At 42.8% G+C, this 23,118-nt stretch overlaps 1 protein-coding gene across 3 annotated transcripts in view; it reads right to left on the reverse strand.

Moving 5' to 3' along the window:
* Positions 1 to 23,118, reverse strand: part of LOC143961091 (beta-1,3-galactosyltransferase 1-like) — a 169,329-nt gene that overhangs the window by 132,489 nt on the left and 13,722 nt on the right. The window contains exon 1 of one of the 3 annotated variants that reach the window (XM_077470256.1): positions 3,214 to 3,526. The exons of the other annotated variants lie outside the window; for them this stretch is intronic. The gene's annotated coding sequence lies outside the window, so the exon portion shown is untranslated. Of the gene's footprint in view, positions 1 to 3,213; positions 3,527 to 23,118 lie in introns of those variants that run through there. 3 annotated transcript variants of the gene reach the window in all.

Consider the following 23,118-nt stretch of genomic DNA (forward strand, 5'->3'; position numbering starts at 1 on the left):
TATCCTTTAACACAATCCGCTTGTACTTGGCCGGGGTACAACACTTCACGTCCCTCCAGGACCCTACCAAGCCCTCCTTATTTACCTTTCACGCCGTCCGGGCTCTCATGCGCGGCATTCAGAAACGTCGGCCAGTTTCCAGCGTCAAACGGCTGCCTATCACAGGCGAAGTGTTCAGGGACATGTCAGACATTTTGGCCTCTTCACCTTTCGGTCTCCATGTCAGTGTCGTCCTGCAAGCAGCCATACATCTGGCCTTCTACGGCTTCCTGCGGCCAGGCGAGTTTACCTGCAGTAGCCCCTCGGCACGTATGCTGTGCAAGCACCATCTAGTCAGGTTCGAGGACCACTTCATCTTGCACTTAGCGGTTTCCAAGACACAGCAGCTTGGCCCAGGGACGGACATACATTTCTATAAGACCTACAACCGCTGGTGTCCGGTTACTGTCCTCTCCCGCTTGTTGACCCTTTTGGCCGATCAACCAGGGACTGGCCCACTTCTACCCTTTCACTCAAAACCTCTCAACGCAGCCCAGTTCATGGAGCATGTCAGGATACTCCTGGGCATCCTTCACCTCAATCCTGCGCACTACTCAGGACATTCGTTTCGCATCGGGGCAGCTTCAACGGCCTCCCGCCAAGGGGTCCCGGTCCATGTTATTAAAAAGTTGGGTAGATGGAAGTCCTCCTGTTTTGCACGTTACGTACCCAATCCGCAGATTGAGATGGCCCAGGCCTTTGTCAAGCTTACCCAGTAACAGTCTGTGTTCAATAAAAATGCTTCCCCTACCTGAGTGTTTTGCCCCCTTATTTTGGTATACCGTACGTTAGACCAAGGCACACTTTCAGGTCCATTTCAAGTAAGCGAGTTTATGTTATCCTTGTCTGTCATCCTTATCCGTATCGGTCAGAGGGCTCTACACCATAAATAGAAAGGCCAGTATGGTGGCCTGAAATTATGGGTGGAGCCCGGTGGTATATAAGCGGCCGTTCGCCCATCCTTCCTCGTCGGTTCCAGTGCGCGATACCCGTCCACCCGCCCCTTTTTCAGGCCTTTACTCTAGCACACTCCTCATATGAGTACTCATTTCACCCATTTCATATTTATTTCATTTTAAGGTATGCCCCCTTATTTTGGTATACCGTACGTTAGACCAAGGCACACTTTCAGGTCCATTTCAAGTAAGCGAGTTTATGTTATCCTTGTCTGTCATCCTTATCCGTATCGGTCAGAGGGCTCTACACCATAAATATATATATATATATATATATATATATATATATATATATATATATATATATATATATATATATATATATATATATATATTTTTTTTTTTTTTTTTCATGTGACAACACTTGCTACAATGTAAAGTAGTGAGTGTGCAGCTTGTATAACAGTGTAAATTTGCTGTCCCTTCAAAATAACTCAACACACAGCCATTAATGTCTAAACCGCTGGCAACAAAAGCACAAGAGTACACCCCTAAGTGAAAATGTCCAAATTGGTCCCAATTAGGCATTTTTTCTCCCCGGTGTCATGTGACTCATCAGTGTTACAAGGTCTCAGGTGTGAATGGGAAGTAGGTGTGTCAAATTTGGTGTTATTGCTCTCACTCTCTCATGCTGGTCACTGGAAGTTCAACATGGCACCTCATGGCAAAGAACTCTCTGAGGATCTGAAAAAAAGAATTGTTGCTCCACATAAAGATGGCATAGTCTATAAAAAGATTGCCAAGACCCTGAAACTGAGCTGCGGCATGGTGGCCAAGACCATACAGTGGTTTGACAGGACAGGTTCCATTCAGAACAGGCCTTTCCACGGTCAACCATAAAAGTTGAGTGTATGTGCTCAGCGTCATATACTGGAGGTTGTCTTCGGGAAATAGATGTATGAGTGCTGCCAGCATTGCTGCAGAGGTTAAGGGGGGGGGGCTGTCAGTGCTCAGACCATATGCAGCATACTGCATCAAATTGGTCTGCATGGCTGTTGTCCCAGCAGGAAGCCTCTTCTAAAGATGATGCACAAGAAAGCCCGCAAACAGTTTGCTGAAGACAAGCAGACTAAGGACATGGATTACCGGAACCATGTCCTGTGGTCTGATGAGTCCAAGATAAACTTATTTGGTTCAGAAGGTGTCAAACGTGTGTGGCGGCAACCAGGTGAGGAGTACAAAGACAAGTGTGTCTTGCCTACAGTCAAGCATGGTGGTGGGAGTGTCAAGGTCTGGGGCTGCATGAATGCTGCCAGCACTGGGGAGCTACAGTCCATTGAGGGAACCATGAATGCCAACATGTACTGTGACATACTGAAGCAGAGCATGATCCCCTCCCTTCAGAGACTGGGCCTCAGGGCAGTATTCCAACATGATAACGACCCCAAACACAGCTCCAAGATGACCACTGCTTTGCTGAAGAAGCTGAGGTGATGGACTGGCTAAGCATGTCTCCAGACCTAAACCCTATTGAGCATCTGTGGGGCATCTTCAAATGGAAGGTGGAGGAGCAAACAGTCTCTAACATCCACCAGCTCTGTGAGGTTGTCATGGAGGAGTGGAAGAGGACTCCAGTGGCAACCTGTGAAGCTCTGGTGAACTCCATGCCCAAGAGGGTTATGGCAGTGCTGGAAAATAATGGTGGGCACACAAATTATTGACACTTTGGGCCCAATTTGGACATTTTCACTTAGGGGTGTACTCACTTTTGTTGCCAGCAGTTTAGACATTAATGGCTGTGTGTTGAGTTATTTTGAGGGGACAGCAAATTTACACTGTTATACAAGCTGTACACTCACTACTTCACATTGTAGCAAAGTGTCATTTCTTCAGTGTTGTCACATGAAAAGATAGAATAAAATATTTACAAAAATGTGAGGGGTGTACTCATTTTTGTGAGATACCGTGTATGTAAAATGTGTGTGTGTGTGCGCGCTCGTATATATATATATATATATATATATATATATATATATATATATATATATATATATATATATATATACACACACACACACACACACACACACACACACACGAAATGTAGGATATACAGCCAGTGAAAAAAAAGTCCAACAAAAAGGATGATGTAAGTACCGAAAAAAGGTGAAATGAATGTCCTTTTTCAGATAAACATGCTAATATATCCCACAGTGAAAAGAAACAGCAAAGGTTGGTACTCCTAGCTGATTCATAAACAGATGGAATTCCTACTCACCAAATGGAGTTGACCCGCATTACCTTACAGCAAGAGAGGTCAAATGCGCTTTGTGGTCTCAAAGACCTGTGGAAACAGGAACCAGCTCCCGATGGTAACTGATGATCCCCAAAGAACACCTCCGCTCCCCTACACGCTGCGAGATCCAACCAACGATAACAGATCTCAGCGATCACAGGCTCCATTCCCGGACTTCAGCTAATAACTCCCTTCCACTATCCGGGCTCCAGTTCTAAGCAAAGATGATAGTGACAACAGCTTGCTATAATCCCTGATGGGTCATTTGATGTCCTCACAGATTCTCCAAACAGCAACATGCTTACAGTGTAACATCTAATACTTGCTGTAAAGAATCTGAAGCTTGCGCCAACACGCCATGCGTCCTTGCTTAACTAGTTTTCCCATCATAGATTACGTCTTTAAAAGCAAAGGTGTGTGATTAACTTTATATAACCTTCAGGCAGGGCTTCCTGGAAATCACCCAAAAGTGAATTATTTTGTAGGTACACAGAAACTCCACTAATATGCTTTAGGCTCCATGCACACTGAAGCTCAAAAAAGCTTTTTCTGGACTCCAGATTGCTGGCAGAAAATTCTGGTTGAAAAACATGCTTTTAACAGCGTTTTGTACTAGCGTTTATGAGCGTTTATTAGCGTTATCGTTTATGGGCGTTATCAATAAAAATACACAGAGGACACTCCAAAAATCCCACAGTGCATTCCAAACGCCCACAATGCATTGAAAAAATAGAAAGCCGAACACTAATTAATGCGTGTTTATGAGCGTTTATAAGCGTTAATCGGCGTTTGTCGTTTTTTGGCGGTGAAAAAATGCATTTTGAACGCGAATTTCTGGCGTTCAGAAAAAAGCCCATAAACTCCACTGCTCATTAAAGCAAAAAAAACGTCCATGTGTGCATGGACACATAGGCTAACATAGAGTGGAGTTTATGGGCTTTTAAAAAAAACACCCAAACTCCAATAAACTGCAGTTTATGAGCTCCAGTGTGCATGGAGCCTTATCCTCACGGATGAATATAACCTAGTGGTTACCTACCAGATAATTCATAGATTACACTTCCACTCGTAATATTTCTTTAAAATTAGAAATGAGATAGAGAGATAGAGAAATAGAGAGATAGAGATATATGAAAATTGTTATCCATACTTTCCGTAATTTTCCTTTCCTGGAACCTCCCCATGTCAGACTACTATGGGTCAGCTCCGCCCCCTCTGACCCCTCCAGGACCACCCTTTTCCTAGCCCATAAAGGGCGGCTGTCTGCCCACACCAGTGTTCAAAAAATACCCGCCACGCGATGGATAAACTGGGTGGGAATCCTCCGGCTGACACGGAGAGGATCCAGGAAAGGAAAATTACGGTAAGTATGAATAACAATTTTCATTATTTCTGGATCTCCCCATGTCAGCCTATTATGGGATGTAGTAAAAATAGAAAAGAAAAATTGCGCTACAAAATATAAATTAGAAAATACAAAGTGCTGCAGTTCTGTTATATACCAAAAATTATATAGGTGTAGACATGACCCAAAAAGAACCACACTTTCCTAAAATTTACCCTAGTGTATACACCTCCCATATGAGATTAATATCCCCACCTGGAAACTGTGTGTATAAACCAAACAGTGAATACAATGCAATGTCATATAATAAATGTGACATAAAATATCCCAAAATACAAAAATTCCAATCGTGAGTTGCATATATATATAAGAAAACCTATATGCAAAAATTATAATGACACATATGCATAAACAAAATTATAATGACACATATGCATAAACAAAATTTGTGATAGAACATATATATGAACAATCAGAAACGTCCTCAATTTAAATATATCCTTATGTGATTGTCCTCAAATAAATCCATATATGAAGTGAAAGATGCAAAACACCATGTGTTGATTCTAGTGTTTAAGAAGGTTAACCCTCTGCTTCATGTTCCAAGCCATGAGGCTTACTGCAGTGCACCACCAAGAATCAAGATTGGCTTCTTACCAGATGTCACTAAGTAGTACGCTTTAAGAAATCAGACCAGGCTATGTGTACTCCTCAATCCTCCAAAACTCCGCCCTCCTCCAGGATCACAGCTCAGAAGGACTCCAGTTTATAAATATTAAATGGTCCACCATAAAGGAAGGAAAGAAAGCGCTCCAATAGTGTAAAAACGCTTATTTTAATCAAATCAAATAACTAAAATACACTTACAAGCATATAGTAAGGTCAGGCATGTCAAATGGGAAGCGTAGGCCGAACGCAGTTCTCCACAGATATATCCTTTCTCCAGCTGGTGTAGTTTGAGGCAATAAACAGCGTGTCACACCGCCCTACGCGTTTCATGATTTTTCACGTCGTCTCGGGGCCCGGGTGACACGCCATGTTGACTCTCTTATATAGTCAAACGTGGCCCAAGCCTCCTCCTCCATGGAGAGCCCAGGCCTCGCTCTCAGTCCCGCGACGGAAGTGACGCGTCCTAACTTCTCAGCCAATCCCCACGCCGCCGGAACCCAGTGACCAATACTATCTGGTTTACCGCCACTCGAGTTGCGGGAACCAAGCCTCGCTCTCGGTACCATATCGGAAGCGATGCCCAGGCCCCCGCTCTTAGTCCCGCGACGGTAGTGACGCACACACGCGTCCTAACTTTTCAGCCAATCCCCACGCCGCCGGAACCAAGTGACCAATGCTATCTGGTTTACCGCCACTCGAGTGCGGAAACCAAGCCTCGCTCTTGGTGCCATATCGGAAGCGATGCCTCCATGATCACAAGGGCAGAAGTGACGCACACAAGCGACTTCACACACGTAGCTGTTCCCGGCTTGTCATCACCCCCCGGCCAATCTATGATGGTATAATACTATCCGGAAATGGGGACCAAGCCTCACTCTCAATTCCCCATTGAAAGGGAACACGCGTGAGGGCCAGGTCTCGCTCTCAGTTGCAAAGCGGAAGCACGACCTGGTTCAACCACTGTCATTACGCCGGTCCCAATGATACCATCCCTATTTATCAACCCCTCCCAGTGGGCACAGTTGAAATATAACAAAAGGGGGAAGTGACATCGGAACAAAATCGCAAGACCATTGGTGCATATTAATGAGCATGGTGTGGCACCATCAAAGGAGGAGGCTTGTACCCACATCCTATCAGAAATATCATAACTCATAATATTTAAACCAAACTATATGACACAGCGTTTATAGCGTCACAATAGCCATATCTGTATACGAAAATTATAAGATGGAAATCATTTTAAAATAATTTAAAATATTAAAAAATCCATAACAGATAAGTACACAAATGAATTAAAAATTGTGTAGATACCATAAGACACCAGATAACGTCAGAATTCAATAAAACATAACTCAAAATGATATGCCAGAAAAAGACATTTTTTCACTGGAATACAGTATAGACTCCATAATGTTGATATCAAAAATATCAAAAGTACGAAGTATCCCTAGACCACCCCTTTTTTTCTCCCAAGGGTATACCCCCATATGTTCTAAGCATTGTTAATAAAAGCGTTGACATCAGTGTCAACGTTCATTCCAAAAACGACCTTTAGGGGGAACCCCGGTTAGAGGACCTATGAAAGATTTTAAAAATAATAAAAGGGATTTCCATCGAAATAACAATCAGAGAGTGCCTCAGAATCAAAGACCAGGGGGGTATGAACCATGGGGTTCTATTCAGGGTTTTGATCAAGAAAAGTCCATCTATTACAGTAGAGACAAAAGAAGCCAGGACTATGATATACCAACCCAAAATCGTTTCTTTCCACTATCTGATTTTGAAGCCCCCAATACATGGAGACAAAATGATGGTAACTACCAGCGAGAACCGAATCCAAACAGACCCTTTCAGATGGGTTATGGCCCTGGACATGATTTTTCTCAGACGAATTATGGTGCTGGGGCCAACCAGGGATGGGGTTTTCCCATAGACAACAGAGGCCTGAAAAGGCCCGTGGAACTAAGAGAGGAGTCAGAGGGGGGAGGCGTATACAATCAGCAAAAACGAAAAAGGTCTTAGGCAAGGGGATCTTCAATCTTAGTACACAGGACCTTTCTAACTCCGAAAAAAAGACTTTTGGATAAGGGTCTGAAATTTGCTCCGCCCAGGGGCTTGAGCAAATTCCAGACCTACATGGACGTACACAAATATGTTCGGAAACTTAGTATTAAGAGATACATGTTGGGTAACCCCATCAGAGAAAATAATGGAACAAGATCGGAATTTCAACACTCCGACCTTTCCAATGCGTCACTTTTCAATCCCCCAGGGTCTTTGGCGCCCAGCATTAAGGTCTTTAGAGACGTAGTGTTACGGGACCTGGAAAAAATTGAAGTGAAAAAAGTGAGGATGCAAGGGGATTTACAAAAAGGTTTGGATACCTTATGTAATAACAAATCCCTTGTAATCAGGCCAGCAGATAAGGGAGGAGGAATTGTGGTCTCAGACAGATGTGACTATTTAAAAGAAATGCACCGGTTTGTTGATGATGGTGGAACTTACACAGTACTAAATAGGGATCCAGTAGTGAAATACAAGAAGGAGCTGGAAAGAATTGTTGATGGGGGTTCCCAGAAAGGAATCCTCACTAACAAAGCAAAATTGTTTTTAGTGCCGGTTGCTCCACGTACACCAGTGATATATTATCTCCCAAAATTACATAAGAATGTTACTTGCCCACCGGGACGTCCAATAGTCAGTGGGATTGACTCGGTGACGTCCCGGGTGGGCAAGTACATAGATCATTTTCTTCAACCTTTGGTGCAGAAGATACCGTCTTATGTTAAAGACACTAAGCAGATTATTAATATGTTAGGTAGGATGAAACCGAAGGAAGGTCTCTGGCTTGTGACCGCTGATGTCACATCTTTATATACTGTCATTCCCCATAATTTAGGATTGGAGGCTGTTAGACTTTATCTAGAGGGAGGCTCAGGTTTAATTCAGATCCAAATAGACTTTATTTTAGAACTCTTGGAGTTCGCTGCCGGGCATAATTATTTCTGGTTCGATAACCAGTTCTTTTGCCAGGACAGGGGGGTGGCCATGGGGGCCAAATATGCCCCCAGTTTGGCTAACCTGTTCATGGCGAAGTGGGAGGAAGACGTGGTCGATTCCCCGAGGAGATCTGAGGTGGTCCTTTGGGCACGTTATATCGACGACGTCCTCCTCCTATGGGACGGTGAGGAATCGGATCTCCGTAATTATATGGCAATGTTGAATGAGAACAACAGAGGCATTAGATTCAACTATGAAGCAAGTATGGAGGAGGTCAATTTTTTGGATTTAAACATTAAGGTGATCAATGACACTTTTGTTACATCTACGTTTTTTAAGACAACAGACGTAAATTCTTATATCCCTTTGGGAAGCTGTCATTACGACCCATGGCTGAAGTCAGTTCCCCTGGGGCAATATATGCGCCTCAGGAGAAACTGTACCGAGATTGCAACATTTGATGAGCAAGCTCTGGCGTTAACTCAGAGATTTATAGGGAAGGGATATGAGGCAGAAACTCTAAATGAGGCAGTAAACACTGCACGAAATAAAGATAGGTCACTGTTACTGGCAGAGGGTGGTGTATGGGAGAAAAGAATCAGGTGACATTGCCTTTCGTCACCACATTCTCTGTGCAACATCGGAGTGTTAAACATTTAATCCGGAAACATTGGCATCTACTGACCAATGATCAAATTTTGAGCACAATTTTACCTAAAAATCCTAGGGTTATCTTTAGGGGGGCCCCTACGTTGGGCAGTAGGGTTGCCCCTAGTGTACAAGGTCCTCCTAAGAAGAGCAGATGCTTTTTTCAGAATCTCACAGGGTTCTACAGATGTAAAAACTGTCAAGTCTGTTCGTTGAACGTGAATAAAAATTCTAAGATCTGTAAGTTCTCTTCCACAAGCACACAGAAGACATATGAAGTTGAGCCCTTCATTACATGTTCTTCTGAAGCAGTAGTGTACCTCATACAATGTCCTTATGGGCTCCAATATGTGGGGAGGACTAAGAGGGCCTTGAAAGTTAGATTAAACGAACACATTGGAAACATTAAACGGGGTTTCGATAAGCACCCAGTGTCCAGACATTATGATGAGGTACATGATAGGGACCCCTCCAATACCCTTTATATGGGAATAGACAAATATAAACCACACTGGAGGGGTGGGTCATTAGTAAGAGAAATTTCTCGCTTAGAAATGTCATGGATCTACAGGTTAAAAACATATGCCCCTTTTGGAATGAACGTTGACACTGATGTCAACGCTTTTATTAACAATGCTTAGAACATATGGGGGTATACCCTTGGGAGAAAAAAAGGAGTGGTCTAGGGATACTTCATACTTTTAATATTTTTGATATCAACATTATGGAGTCTATACTGTATTCCAGTGAAAAAATTTATTTTTCTGGCATATCATTTTGAGTTATGTTTTATTGAATTCTGACGTTATCTGGTGTCTTATGGTATCTACACAATTTTTAATTCATTTGTGTACTTATCTGTTATGGATTTTTTAATATTTGTAATTATTTTAAAATGATTTTCCATCTTATAATTTTTGTATACAGATATGGCTATTGTGACGCTATAAACGCTGTGTCATATAGTTTGGTTTAAATATTATGAGTTATGACATTTCTGATAGGATGTGGGTACAAGCCTCCTCCTTTGATGGTGCCACACCATGCTCATTAATATGCACCAATGGTCTTGCGATTTTGTTCCGATGTCACTTCCCCCTTTTGTTATATTTCAATTGTGCCCACTGGGAGGGGTTGATAAATAGGGGGGGTTGATAAATAGGGGTGGTATCATTGGGACCGGCGTAATGACAGTGGTTGAACCAGGTCGTGCTTCCATTTTGCAACCGAGAGCGAGACCTGGCCCTCACGCATGTTCCCTTTCAATGGGGAATTGAGAGTGAGGCTTGGTCCCCATTTCCGGATAGTATTATATCATCATAGATTGGCCGGGGGGTGATGACAAGCCGGGAACAGCTACGTGGGTGAAGCCGCTTGTGTGCGTCACTTCCGCCCTTGTGATCATGGAGGCATCGCTTCCGATATGGCACCGAGAGCGAGGCTTGGTTTCCGCACTCGAGTGGCGGTAAACCAGATAGCATTGGTCACTGGGTTCCGGCGGCGTGGGGATTGGCTGAAAAGTTAGGACGCGTGTGTGCGTCACTTCCGTCGCGGGACTAAGAGCGGGGCCTGGGCATCGCTTACAATATGGTACCGAGAGCGAGGCTTGGTTCCCGCACTTGACTGGCGGTAAACCAGATAGCATTGGTCACTGGGTTCCGGCGGCGTGGGGATTGGCTGAGAAGTTAGGACGCGTGCGGGCGTCACTTCCGTCGCGGGACTGAGAGCGAGGCCTGGGCTCTCCATGGAGTAGGAGGCTTGGGCCACGTTTGACTATATAAGAGAGGCAACATGGCGTGCCACCCGTGCCCCGAGACGACGTGAAATATCACGAAACGCGTAGGGCGGTGTGACACGCTGTTTATTGCCTCAAACTACACCAGCTGGAGAAAGGATATATCTGTGGAGAACTGCGTTCTGCCTACGCTTCCCATTTGACATGCCTGACCTTACTGTATGCTTGTAAGTGTATTTTAGTTATTTGATTTTATTAAAATAAGCGTTTTTACACTATTGGAGCGCTTTCTTTCCTTCCTTTATGGTGGACCATTTAATATTTATAAACTGGAGTCCTTCTGAGCTGTGATCCTGGAGGAGGGCGGAGTTTTGGAGGATTGAGGAGTACACATAGCCTGGTCTGATTTCTTAAAGCGTACTACTTAGTGACATCTGGTAAGGAGCTAATCTTGATTCTTGGTGGTGGTGCACTGCAGTAAGCGTCATGGCTTGGAACATGAAGCAGAGGGTTAACCTTCTTAAACACTAGAATCAACACGTGGTGTTTTGCATCTTTCACTTCATATATGGATTTATTTGAGGACAATCACATAAGGATATATTTAAATTGAGGACATTTCTGATTGTTCATATATATGTTCTATCACAAATTTTGTTTATGCATATGTGTCATTATAATTTTTGCATATAGGTTTTCTTATATATATATATATATGCAACTCACGATTGGAATTTTTGTATTTTGGGATATTTTATGTCACATTTATTATATGACATTGCATTGTATTCACTGTTTGGTTTATACACACAGTTTCCCGGTGGGGATATTAATCTCATATGGGAGGTGTATACACTAGGGTAAATTTTAGGAAAGCGTGGTTCTTTTTGGGTCATAGTATGGGATGTACCAAGCAATATTAAAAAGGGAGGGAAGACAAAAAATAAGCCAAACCCTCAATGCTACTGAAATTTTTAATGGGCAACAGCCGCCGTAATAACCATAGAGCCAAATGTTTCCTCAGGCGGTCAAGCCAAATTAAGCTTGTTTTTTTTTATTCTTTATTTACATTTTTCATTTAAGTTGCGTACAAAACATAATCAAGTATTAAAAGAAAACCATAGGACCAAAATACATTCATGCCCTTCAATTTTTCACATTATCCTGGTTTTCTTTCTTTACTTCTCGAGTTCTTCTAAAATATCTCCCTCCCACCCCTCTCCCCACCCCTACCGACCCATTACCTCGTTAAAAATCATAGATTGTCTAAAGATTTTCCAGTATTTCCATTTCACATGGAACCTCTTTCTTTCTCTTTCTTCCTCCATTCCCAGCCCTTCAATACTATACATTTCCTCAACTTTTCCTAACCATTCCTTTACTTTGGGTGCTTCTATTTCTTTCCATTTTTTCGGAATCAGACTTTTTGCCACGTTTATTAATGAGCTTGTAAGGGAATTCCTATACTCCTTAATTGGGGTATCTACTGCATGGAATAGGCATAACCATGGGTTCTCAGGTAACTGTATTTTAGCTATTACTTCTATATATCTTATTATTTTTCTCCAATATTCTTTAATCTTGGGACAGTCCCACCATATATGGGCCAAACTTCCCGTTTGTCCACAATTCCTCTAACATTTCCCAGATTGTCCCTCCTGGTACTTTGCCATTATATCTGGGGTCCTATACCATCTTACTAAAATTGTATAATTTGTTTCTATCATCCTACTATTTTCTGTGGATCTGTGCACCATCTTCAATATTTTTTCTATATTTTGGTTTTCACCCAGTTGCTCCTATCTCTTCTTCCCATTTTTTAATGAAAGTTGGTACCTCCGCTTCACATTCCCGTCTCAAGACCTTATAAAACTGGGCAATACCTGCCCTTGGGGATTTCCCCTCACATATCCGCTCCAAGGCAGTCAAATTTTCTCCATCTCTAAGCGGTTGTGGTAGTCTTGAGACGAAATGTCTAAGCTGCAGGTATCGCCACTCATTCAAATCCATCCAATCATTTTCTTTCTGTAATATTGCTAGTGTTTTCAATTTCCCCTCTTTAATTATGTGTCGTAATTGCATATTATTTTGTTTTATCCATTTCCCTCCTATTGTACTTTTCCCAGGTGCAAAAAAATCATTATCTTTTAAATAAATTAAAGGGGAATTATTTTTCCACTTGTTATGTTTGTGTATTCCCTCCCATACTCTAAACACATTTTTTGTGACCAAAGGTGTTGTCTTCCCTAGTGATCTATATTTTAAAGGAGTCCAGATTTCTCTACCTAGATTTGTGCCTGATAAACTGTGTTCTATTTTTCCCCATCTTTTTTTACTTTCTAATTTTGCCCATTCCACCACCCGTGTTAACACTGCTGCTTCGTAATATTTTCTAAAGTCTGGGACATTCAGACCCCCCTCATCTTTCCCCTTTTGCAAAGTCTTCAGTGGGGTTCTAGGTTTCTTGTTGTTCCAGATAAATTTAGAAATTAAAGAATTTAACATTTTAAAATATAGGGGGGGGGGGGGGGATATATATTGGTAATAGCTGGAATTTATAAAGGATTTTAGGTTGAATAATCATTTTTAAGGCATTAATTCTTCCTAACCATGACAGGGGCTTTGTTCTCATTCTCCTTATTTCTTCTCTCAATTCTTCTAGAAGGGGGATATAGTTTATTTGGTATAATTTTTCTACTGATGCAGTCAGTTTAATCCCTAAATATTTAATTTCTTTTTGCCATAGAAATGGGAATTCTCTCTTAATGTCAAGTTCTTCTCTCGAATTTATATTTACGTTTAAGATTTCTGACTTGCTTGGGTTAATTTTAAAGTTAGATAATTCCCCGTATTCCTGTAAAGCCTTTAACAAGTTTGGCATGGAGATTCGTGGGCTAGATACATAAAACAGAATATCATCCGCGAATGCGGCTGTCTTATGTATTTCCCCCTCTATCTCAACCCTCTTTATATCTGGGTTTCTCCTTATCGTCTCCAGGAGTGGCTCCAATGCCAGAACGAACAATAGGGGGGACAGCGGACACCCCTGTCTAGTCCCATTGTTCATTCTGAAGGCTGTTGATAGTACCCCATTAACTCTTACCACTGCCTTGGGGCTGTTATATAGTGCCTTTATCCACTTCAAAATTTTGGGTCCAAACCCCATTCCCCTTAGGGTACCCATCATGAGTCCCCAGTCTACTCGATCAAAAGCTTTCTCAGCATCTATTGATAGGAGTAGACTGGGGATTCTACTCTCCTTCATCCTCTGAAGCAGTAATATTGACCTTACTCCATTATCTTTTCCTTCTCGCCCTTCAATGAATCCCACCTGATCTGCATGGACTAAGCTAGGCATTAACTTCTTTATTCTAGCGGCCAATATTTTTGCGAACAATTTAACGTCCGTATTGAGTAGTGAGATCGGTCTATAGTTTGAGCATATTGTATTCTCTTTTCCCTCTTTCAATATCGTGGAGATTGTCGCAGTGGAGGCCTCCTCGCTCAGTCCATATTTTGTACCTAGTCCATTATAATATGCACATAAAATTGGGGCTAGTATGTCTCCAAACTTTTTTAGATATTCTATTATATAGCCATCAGGCCCTGGACTCTTTCCTCCTTTGGTCTCTTTTATTGCCTGTATTACTTCTTGGACTGAGATTGGATTCTCCAATTCCTGCGCCAATTCCCCCGGTATTTTAGGGATATTTGCTTGAAATATATAGTCTTTGATTTTTCCCCTTCTCTTCATCTCTTGTTTTTCTGTCTCTTTTTTTCTCACGGAATATAACTGCCCATAATATTCTCTAAAAACTTCTGCTATTTCCTTAGTTTTATAGACCGACTCTCCCTCTTTATTTAATATTTTCTCTATATAATTCTTCGATCTTTTTTTCCTCAATATCTTTGCTAAGATCTTACTATTTTTAATGCCGCTATAATATCTCTCTTTAGTAATCCTATTATATATCGTCCTCATTTCCTGTTCCATTAATTCCCCGAGTTCCTCTCTTTTCATAGCCAGTTTATGTAATAGGTCCACTACCTGTCCACTTTCCCTGCCATTTGCCTTTTTATGTTCTTGCTCTAATCCATGGATTTCCTCCCTCAACTCCCTATTCTTTTTAATACCTTCTCTCTTCCTATTTGTACCTAGTGAAATATATATCCCTCTTATATAAGCTTTATGTGTCTCCCAAATAATATTTTCCATATTCTCTTCATTTAAATTAGTGGTAAAAAAAAACTCCAATTCCTTTCTAATTATTTCCTCTCCCTTCTCGTCCAACAGTTCCCTATTAAATTTCCAGGAAAAGGGAGATTTCTGAAATCCTGGGATTTTGATCTTCAGGCATATTGGAGAATGATCAGACAATGTTCTAATTCCTATATCTGTGGATATCACCTCGTCCAGAACCCTATGTTCCACTAACCAGTAGTCGATCCTTGTGTACGTCCCGTGTACAGGGGAATAGAACGAGTAGTCTCGTATCCTTGGGTGCATAGTTCTCCACGCATCCATAAGCTGATACTGATATAGCCTGTGTTTTATTATTCTCCTCTGCTCCTTTCCAATCCCCTGCACACAGGACGAACTATCCATTTGCGGATTCATACAAAAGTTCATATCAGCTATAATTACTCTTCCTCTTTTAAAATCCCATAATTTCTCCAATATTCCTTTCAGAAAAACCGTTGGACTTCTATTTGGGCAGTATATGTTAGCGAGGGTATAGTCTACTCCCCATAGTTTCCCCTTCAGAAAGAGGAATCTACCCTCCGGGTCGACTAATCTTTCTTCTATTTTATAGTATACCTCCCGTCCTATACCGATAGCTACCCCTTTTGAGTTCCTTGAGTAAGAATCTCCATAAAACCACACCGGGAACCTAGGGGAATATATTCTAATCTTGCTTTCGTATGATAGATGGGTTTCCTGTAAGAACACTATACCCGCTTCATATTGTTCTATTTCTTTCAAAATTTTAAACCGCTTTGCTGATTCATTTAGCCCCCTAACGTTATATGACAAACACTTAACTATAGACATATATTTTAGTCAGGCTGTTTTTTTCTCTTTTCTCACTTAACGAGGTTCTCTGCTGTCGGGTCTTCTTTCTCCCCTCCCCCCCCCCACCCCCCCTCCCAACCCTCCCAGACCCCTCTTTGGTCCTTGTACCTATATCCAGAATATATCCCCATCCTGGAATATGTACCTCACCCCTTGGGGTGAAGCTCCAAGCCCGGCAATCCGTGTCCCTCCACTCCCCCCCGGCCATGAAGGCCCGGTAGACATAGGGGGGGGGGGGAGAGGAGGGAGCAGATAATCCAGGGAGGCTCTTCCCGTTTCCACCCATACCCACATAACTTTTATTTACTTTACCTCTCCCATCTCGTTTCTTTTGTAATAAATTACACCAGCCCCCCCTCCCCCCTCTCCCCCTACCCCCCCCCCTACACTAAGCTCTCTGCCCTATTACCTCTTCAATTAGTCTTTCTTCTCTTTCCGATCGCTTAGGTATACTAATGGTTGGAATCTGTAACTCTGTACAAAAGTCCTGTACTTCTTCCGGAAATTTCAATCTAACCGTCTTTCCGTCCCTATGTACTCTCAATGCTGCAGGGAACCCCCAACTATATTTAATATTAGCTTGTCTTAAATGTTCTAGTAATGGTTTTAATTGTCTTCTTCTGGATAATGTTTCACTTGACAAGTCCGCAAATACTTGCAAAGTTGTTTGCTCGTATTGCAACGGGTGTCTCTCTCTGAGGTTCCTCCATATTTTCTCCTTGTCTGTATACCGATGGAATTTAACAATGACATCTCGTGGGGTTTCCTCCTTCATTCCTAGAGGCTTTCTGATTCTATGTACTCTATCGATCTTTAACTCCTCGTCCTCTTCTCGTCCTAGTAGGGGGTTAAATATTTTCCTTATTTTTTCTTCCAGTTTCTCTCCGTTTTGCTCTGGGAGGGCTCTTATCCTTAGATTTTGGCGTCTATTTTGATTTTCCTGTGCTTCCATTTTATAAAAGGTATTTCTTTGGTTTATTTGCAGTGTTTTCACTTGCGATTTTAATTCTGCGATTTCTTGTGTTTGTTTCTCAGTTCACTCCTCAGCCTCTTCTACTCTCCGCAGCAAATGGCCCAGATCCATCCGGACATTTGTAATCTCACTCTTAATTAAACTTTCCATCCTTTCAAACATTGCCATCATCTCGATCTTTGTGGGCATTTGAGCTATACTTCGCTGTTCTTCCCCTTCCCCCTCGTAAGTTTCCATCTCTCTCTCTGTTTGTGTTTCTTCTCTTGTTTTATCTCCTTGGGCTCCTTTTAACTTAGCCATTTCCTTTTTTGCGTTTTTGGTTGGCAAGGATGTTTTTTTTTTCTACATCTGGGCTTTTTTGGTTACCCTCTTTAGTTGTCAAATATTTTTGTATTGAACTAGCAGTTACAATAGTATTTAAACTCTCCCTCTGGGTTTTAGGTTCTGTTGTTTTATGTGATCTTCCCCTCATCATGTATCTTGTTCACTTATCTTGTTTGACAAAATAGTTGTCCTGTATAGAGGGGAGTACCTCTCGGTTCCAATCTTTGCTTTTATTGATTTGAAAGGAGGGGTAAGGGGAGAGAAGAATATCCTGCCATTTCACCTCTCAGGCTCCCTAGTTTAGATGGAATACTTCTCTTCACTTTTGCTTTAAGAATTGAAAATTCTGCGACTTGATGGATTTTTTTTTTTTACTTATTTTATTAGGGCACCTGTAGAGATCCTGTAAAGGACCTATAAAAAACGTACCCTTCGTCCCTTTTTTCCGATCTCTATATAGCGTAAGTGGGGCGGGAGGACACGTAGAGAGAGAGGAAAAAAAAAACGCATAGGGAAAAAAAAAAAAAAAAAAGGGGGAATGTCCTTTTTTTGCAGCTCTCTTTCAGCTTGACCCAATTGTCTAATCAGCTGCTATCCACCACAGCATGGAGAGTTACTCTCCAGTAGATATCGCTCCGAGCTTATCGCATAGTTAAATCGCAGAGTTCATCACTTAATTCACAGCTTAGTTCGTAACATAGTTCATACCCTTTCAAATCAGTACTAAGCTGTATCAATACATAGTCCTTAAGTGAACTAAAAACTCAATACTAGTTTCAGCTATCAGTTTAGTAATTCCAGCGTTTAATCAATTGAGCCGCTCCTAGGGTTATTAGGCAGTCATTGACATTTAGATAGGTCCTCTCGTTAATACAGTTCATGCAAACCGTTAAATTCCATAGATCTCATGGGTTCATAGTTTTCAGACAAAATCATTGCTCCATCAAGACCTCTCTTATGTCTCCAGTCACTTAACCCTCTCAGGCCCCCTAGTTTAGATGGAATTGAAAATTCTGCGACTTGGTGGATTTTTTTATTTTTTTTTTGTATTTTATTTTGCTGTGGCACCTATCAAAATCCTATAGAGAACCTATGAAAAACGTACTACTCATCCCTCTTTCCCGGTCTCGGTATAGCGTAAGAGAGGCGGGAGGATACGGAAGAAAAAAAAAAAAAGAAAAAAAGAAAACCGCAGAGGGGGGGAAGAAAAAAAAAAAAAAGGAATGTCCTTATACTTTTGCAGCTCTTATATTAGCTTAACCCAATTATCTAATCAGCTGCTATCCACCACAGGAAGGAAAGTTACTCTCCAGTAGATATCGCTCCGAGCTTATCGCATAGTGAAATCGCAGAGTTCATCACTTCATTTGCAGCTTAGTTCGTAACATAGTTCATAACCTTTTCAGTCAATACTAAGCTGTATCAATACTTAGTCCTTAAGTGAGCTTAAAACTCAGTACTAGTTTCAACTAACAGTTTACTAGTTCCAGTACTTCCAGCATTTAATCAATTGAGCCACTCCTAGGTTTTTTAGGCAGTCATTGACATTTAAACAGGTCCTCTCATTGGTACAGTTAATACAGTTCATACAAACATTTGAATTCCGTAGCTCTCATAGATCCATAGGTTTCAAAAAGAATCATTGCTCCATCAAGACCTCTCTTATGTCTCCAGTCATTCAAATTTTAGCCAGCCCCAGCTGCTGCATCTCTCCCTCAGTTAGTCATCAAATCTCTTTAGCTTCCACAGCAAACACAGTTCAAACACAGTTCACGATGCAACAGCGCTGGATAATCTAGGGGCTCTGGAGGGTAGTATACAGAGCATAATATACAGAGCACACAAAGGCAGAGATAAGAGGGGGGGCGTATGGAGGAGACAGAGGGGAGGCCAGCACCAACAATCACTCGTGGGCTCTCAGGATCAGATGTTTTCTCTTGCAGCCATTTTTTTGATTGAACCAGGGATATCTCTCACTTACCCCTGTCCAGTTTCCTGCATCCTTTACTGCTGTCCACCCCAATCTATCAGTCGCTCCTCCTTGGTCTCCTGATCCAATATCGTGGGGAATAGGCATCTGCGGGGGTCGCCATGTGCGGTCCTCTAACACGGTGTTCTGTCCCACTTCACCAGCAACTGCATCGGGCTTGCCGCCATGGATCTCCTGCCTCCCCTTCCGTCCTCACAGACACCGCCTCGGACTCCTCCCCCAGCCTTCCCACATCACATCCTCCCCCAGCTGATTGTTGAGCCAAATTAAGCTTGTAATGCCTAATAAAAGGTGTTGGCGTGCTCCAGCTTGCTGCTCTGCAAACTACCTCAGTGGCGACCTTTGCGGATGCTGCCCAGGATGCTGCCATACCCCTCATCGAATGTGCTTTGATCTCTGAAGGAGGAGGAAGGCCCAGCATTTTGTATGCAATATGTACGGTCTTTGACAAATCAGGAAGACACTACTCTGGATGTTGCCTGCATACCTTTTTAGGCCCCATTGGGAAAAACTACAGCTGATCTGCTCTTAGTCCATTTCAGGTAGGTTGAAACCGCATCTAATCCACTCATCATAAGCTGTATCTAAAAGGCTGGGAGAATGACCACCCCGTTCATACGAAATGATATGGCAACCTTAGGTAGTAAGCTTGGTATCGGACTAAGGACTATCTTGTCTGGGAGCACCAGACAATATGGTTCTTTAGAAGAGAAGGCGCACAACTAGCAGACTCTTCTGGCCGAGGCAACGGCTAGTAAAAAACAAAAACAAAAAACTTAAAAGAAATAATGAACAAGAAAAAGCTTGATCAAACGGAGGAACCAGCGATGTTCCCAAGACTAGTGTTAAGTCCTCTTTTGGAAAAAATGATTTCAATGGAGGTCTGATCTCTATGGTTGCCCCTAAAAATCAGATCACCAACGGATGTAGAGCATATCTTGTACACGACATAGCCAACAAAGTGGGGATTTGACCCTTCAGGGAATTATAAGCTAACCCTTAGAGTCCATTCTGCAGAAACTCCAAAATGTTACATACTGAAGGAGATCCAAGGTCCCAACCCCTTTCTGTAGTATTCCAGATCTGGTGATAAGTTACATTCATGGACCTCTTACGAGCCTGTAATAATGTTGAGAGACCCAAGCCAGTTAAAGCCTCACTCACACTTCCAAGTTATTAACTTCTTCCTCCTGCAGTTCAGGAGATTTTGACAAGGAGGCAGTGGGATTGGCAAGCCCAACTTTATCCTCCAAGCCAGAGCAAACCACGGCTCCCTGAGCCAGTAAAGGTAAGACTACTATTGCTGTGATCCTTTCTCACTGAATCTTCAGCAGGATTTTGAGAGCCAATGGAAGCAGCGGGAACACATAAACCAAAGGGAAGTTCCAAGACCTGGACAGAGCACCCTGACCCAACGCCTGTGGATGCCAGGTCCGGGAGAAGAAGCAAGGCAGTTGACAATTCTCCTCCAATGCCATAAGATCTATTGATTCAGGGCCCATTTGTTGTGATCCTCAAAGCCTCGACGCAAGTGGTCTGCTAAAACCTTCCCAGGCCCTGAGAGATAAGATGCTGTAAGAAAGCCGAGATTCTTCTCTACGCATAGGAAGATTGACATGCCACCTGAAGGAGAGGGCGACTTCTTGTGCCTCCTTGAGACACATAAGCCACCGTAGTTGTTGTCCAAAGAATCTTGACAGCTCGACCTCGCAACATAGGTTGGAATGCCAAGAGAGTGCGTCTGACAGCATCCAATCCCAGGAAATTCACAAAAGTTCCATTGGCCTTGAACCTGCTGTCCCAGGCAGTGTGCCCCGCAGCCTGCCAGACTGGCATTGGTCGTCACCACTATTGGTTCTGAGGCCTTCAACGGAACTCCACGGGAAAGATTGTGAGCTACTGACCACCAAACCAGGGACCAGTTTATCAGAATTGGCTGATAGATTTTCTGGAACAAGGAGTGACTATCCTACTGAAGAAGAAAGTTGCATTGAAACCTCCTTTTGCGCCACCTGACCCATGGGACTACTGGAACTGTGGCTGGTAGAACCCCCAGATACTGCATGCATTCCTTCACCATCATAGAAGGTGGCTATCACTGCTTTTGTTTAAGACTGGATCTCCTGGACCTTCCTCTGAGGAAGAGAAACACCACCCTGATCCGTGTTGAACTGTACTCCTAAATACTCCAACATTTGGGCCGGATGCATCTGGCTCTTCCGAAAGTTGAACAACCAACCAAAATGAGCTAGTGTTTTGCAGGTGAAATTCACATGAAGTAGAAATAGCTAATTTGATGGACCCGGAAGTAGCATGTCGTCTAGATAATGGAATATTTGCACTCCCTTGACCCTGAAAGTAGTGATGAAAGCAGACAGTAGCTTTGAGAACATTCTCAGAGCTGTGCAGAGACCGAATGGAAGACATTAAAATTGAAAATGAGAGCCTTCCACGGAAAACCTGAGAAAGCGGTGTTGAGATGCGTCTATGGAAACAAGAAGATACGCATCCGCCAAATCGGGGGAAACCATCCAGTCTCCTGAGTCCACAACTGAAATGATCGTTTCCAATGAGTCCATTTGAATGGTGAAACCTTCATGAAAGAATTCAGGACTTTGAGGTCAAAAACTGGTCCGAAACCCCCTAAAGCCTCTGGGACCAAAAACATAGGGGAACATACTCTTTGACCCAATTCGTGCCTTGGAACAGGAAGGATGGCCCTTGCTGCCAACAGCTCCCCTATATATCCTCTCAAACATCTGTAGGAAGCCCAGTTTCTACGAACAAGGTATGAGGGGGCCTTGTTCTGAACTCGAGACGTTAACGTGATCAAATAACGGCTACATTCCAGGCATCCTGTCATTTGTCTGCCCAAACCCCCCCCCCCCCCCCCCCCCCGAATTAGGCTAGTCTTGCGCCTACTTGAGAGGGTTAAGTGGAGACACCTTCAGAAGGACTTATTTGAAGCCTTAGAAGCTTTGTTGGCCCTGGACTTGGAAGGTTTCTGGCTATGAGTAAGCACTGATCACAGTGCGAAACGCATCAGTATTTCCCTGTACCCTGTTATTTTCTTGCTGTGGATTATTTGATTTTGATTTGATGTGACCCACATTGTTTCAATAAAAGACGGGATTACAAGTCTTTTCCAGTGTGGGGCTATCCAGAGTTTTGTTCTGCTTGTTTGCTGAAGGTTTCTGGAAGGTTGAACCGGCTCCCTTCCATGAAAAACTGTCTGTAAGTACTGGCCTCGCTGAATCCTTCTTTGGATCTCTGGTTAAACCGAAAGGGCTGCTGTTGTCTTTTTCTCTTCTGCAGGATTAGGCTACAACTGCCTCCAGAAACTCACTGAATTGCTGATTCTAAGTCTTCCCGAAGAGTAGCTTCCCGTTGAATGGAACCGAACAGAGACTGTGCTTAGAAGTCTTATCAGCCGACCAATGCTTCAACCATAAGGCTCTGCGGGCTGTGATGGAATGAGCCATTACTTTGCTGTCATCCTTTAAACCGGCTCCCTAACCTGGTCAACAGCCACTTCAGCCACAAACTCTACAGCAGTCCTGAAAACTGCAAAAGAGAAGAACTGCCACTTCCCAGACACATGATCTGAATCTGCAGATGCTGAAGATACAGCAGGATGAGCAGGATTCCTTGAAACACTGTTTAATCCTTCCTTGACTGCGTGCTTAATGTAGAATATAACCTGGTGTCCTTTCTCAGCATTGTCCTGAGCTGCCTCATTGAAGCAGGATGCACATACCCGCTTTCCTCTGATGACCTCAGCTGAGCATGACCAATACGATCCTTCTTCTGCCTGGGCTGGCGATGAAGACCTATCCGAAGAAGAGGATCTTCTGTCTGAGCCCGGATTTGCACTTTCTAGAGGCTTTCTGATGTATGGACCTCTCTTGGCTCAGATCCGAGCGCCTAAAGTGAGGTAAGGGCGAGGGAGATCTGGAATGCTATGACAACAGGCGTCTATCCATCTGCATGCGACTCTGCAATTTATCATGTCTAGTCCCCTTTTTACTCCTTTGAGGCTGGAATGCTGATTAGGAACCTCTTTGTGGGCGTTTAGCTCACAATGGGCCCTGGGGTCTGTAAAACAGAGGATGTGCTCTCTTTTAAA

Source organism: Lithobates pipiens, unplaced genomic scaffold (genome assembly GCF_037356315.1).
Source record: "Lithobates pipiens isolate NorthernLeopardFrog02 unplaced genomic scaffold, aLitPip1_a1.2 Scaffold_8, whole genome shotgun sequence".
Taxonomy (NCBI): Eukaryota; Metazoa; Chordata; class Amphibia; order Anura; family Ranidae; genus Lithobates; species Lithobates pipiens.